The 2631-nt window shown below is 46.0% G+C and overlaps 1 long non-coding RNA gene across 1 annotated transcript; it reads right to left on the bottom strand.

Annotated features, from left to right (window-relative positions):
* Positions 1 to 794: 794 nt before the first annotated feature.
* Positions 795 to 2477, bottom strand: LOC123521368. Its single transcript, XR_006679819.1, has 2 exons — positions 1950 to 2477; positions 795 to 986 (listed from the first exon to the last, which is right to left on the bottom strand). It is a non-coding gene; the product is annotated as an uncharacterized LOC123521368 (long non-coding RNA).
* Positions 2478 to 2631: the final 154 nt, after the last annotated feature.

The raw sequence follows: 2631 nt of genomic DNA, 5'->3' as shown, positions 1-2631 counted from the left end.
AAACCCTGATTCAATGTAAAGGGGGAAGGGGGCTTGTTGAATACTGTTCAGAAGCAAGGATCCCTGGAGCCATCTGGAGGCTGGTGGTCACCCAGTGGTTGTCAGCAGCTGGATGATTTTTATTGCAAGAAACCGAATATGAAATTACAAGTGAATTAATTACTAAGGACACTTATTATCTCACCGAATAGGATGTCTGCAGATAGGGCAGTTCTGGGGTTCATTCTTGGCCTCGATAATCTCAAGGAGACTTTTCACTCAGAGGATTGTTCCTGGTGTGGTCAGATGTCCACTGTTGTGGTTTCAGGAGTCATTTGCAGACAGGATCACGCACAAACCAAAACAAACTCACTGCCATTGAGTCCTTTCTGACTCATATCGACCTTACAGGACAGGACAGAACTGTCCCCATGGGTTTCCAAGACTACAACTCTTAATGAAAGTCGAATATCTCATCTTTTTCCCACAGGGTTGCTGGTGGTTTCAAACTGCTGTTCTTGGGGCTAGTAGCCCAATGTGTTACCACCATACTACCAGGGCTCCTAGGGTCACATCCCGTGAAAAAGAAAGGGGTGTCTGTTTTTATTGTGAGAGAGAACAGTTCCTGAACCCCGAAGCTGTAGCTATCTCAGATCCCATTGGCCAGGATTGGGTCACATAATCACACATTAAAACATACATTGTATTGTGAATCTATATACTTACCAGTGTTTTATAAGTGGATGCCTCATTTCTCAGCAAGAAAAAGAAAATGATACCCATGAAATTCAATTTTAGAAATTACTTTAAAATAGTTGGATGGCTTTACACATATTTTAATGTGAATAAATTCCATTCTGTCCAGACTATAGAACTCTCCAGGAACGTAAGAACAATTGTGAGGACGGCCCAGGACCAGGCGGTGTTTTGTTCTGCTGTACAGTCACAACCAACGCAATGGCATCCGACAACAAACGGGATCAGTCTTGGCTTTCTCTCATTACCTTCTGAAATTCAACAACAAAGGGTGGTATTTTGTGTGGCATTTGCAATACAGCCCTCATATGACCTTTGACCTATAACTCCCACTGGGCAATTACATGAGACTAGGCATTAGGTGCTTATCACTGACCAAAATCACAGATGTGAGTTTCCATATACATGTTTACCGGTTATTCAAAAAGTGCCAAGGTTAACCTAAGAGTCAAGAAATCAAGCTAGAGCACAAGTACCTGCCACTCTATAGGAAACAGCAAACTGCTCCACGGGGTTTCCAACCCTAGAGTGTCCTGACTGGAGTTGATAGCATCTTTCTCTCTCTCTCTCTGAGTACCTGGCAAGCTTGAACCGCCAACCTTGGGGTTAGCTGTCCAATGCTTAACCCATGTACCAGTAGGGCTCCTTATTTAATAGTATCTGTGCTCCAGTCATTGTGGGAGGAAGAGAAGACTTTCTGCTCCTGTCAAGACTGTTTGGAAACCCAGAGGGGCAGTTCTACTCGGTCCTATAGGATGACTTGATGGTATGTGCAATCCCCTTGACGGCATACAGGTGCTTCTGCTGCTTTGATTTGTTTTTAAATGCTCTATTCATTAACATTATTCAAATCCAAATTTTGCTCAGCAGGAGAAAAATGTACAAGTCGGCTTCCTAAAGATTACTACCTTCAAAAACCTTCTATTCTGTCCCATGGTTTACTATGAGTTGGAATTGACTCCACCGAAATGGGTTTGAGTTTTCTTTTATGCTTCGTTATTTTGAAAAATTAAGAAGTTCTGATTCTTAGAATACCCCGAAAAAGGCTTAATTGTCAATGCTCCGTCTTGTCCAAAGAGAAATGACAGGGGTAGATGTGCTCTAACCCCAAACACTCTCAGGTCACGATGACCTACATTCTTGGCCTTCCGTCAGTTTCTGGATCTTTCCTTGCCCAGGGTGAAGATACTTGAGATTTATTAAAATTAACATACCTGCAATTCTGGTTCTCAGGCGAAGTTTTCTCATGTAGAACTCAGACTGTTTGGCTGAAATACCTGGCACTGTGTTTCTGATTAAGGTGCTTGCATCTGGTTCCAAGTAATCTCATGGTGGGCCACCTGGAGCTAAGGCCACTTTTCAAACCTCCCCTCCCCACTTGAGCGACACCCATCAGGAGAGGAGAGTTCCAGAGCCAACCACTCGCTGCCACTGTTCAGTGTGTGTCTTCTCGAGGTGAACCACGTGCTCAGTACACCCTTTTGAATGAAATAATGTCATTGTCTGTCCCTGTCCCCTCCCCAGGGTGTGGGTGAGGTTAACAAACTCCCTCAAATTGCTGACTCGGGTCAATTTTGTTGGTGGTTGGGAAAAATAAGTGAGGAATGTTTTGGAAAAGGGAAAGTAGCTTGCTTATTCTCCTGGTGGCTGGCTCAGTGGGAGTGGGTAAGGCTCAATGGGACTGTGTTGGTGCTTTGTTTCAACCAGGGCGTCTTGCGCTACAGGCGAAGCCCAGTGCCGGTCTGCGGCAGCTTCCCCTCGGGTCCCAACCCCGTCTCAGGGTGTAAGGGAGAGGAGGGGCGGTATCTGAGGGGCCGAGGCGCCCCAGCGGCGAGGACGGAGGCGCCAGGCCGCCGCTCCGCGCCCCGCAGGATGCCAGCCCACTCCGCACAAGGT

This window comes from Echinops telfairi, unplaced genomic scaffold (genome assembly GCF_000313985.2).
Source record: "Echinops telfairi isolate 266 unplaced genomic scaffold, ASM31398v2 ScPeMD7_12;HRSCAF=54, whole genome shotgun sequence".
NCBI classification, from domain to species: domain Eukaryota; kingdom Metazoa; phylum Chordata; class Mammalia; order Afrosoricida; family Tenrecidae; genus Echinops; species Echinops telfairi.
This window is presented reverse-complemented; position numbering and strand designations above follow the sequence as displayed.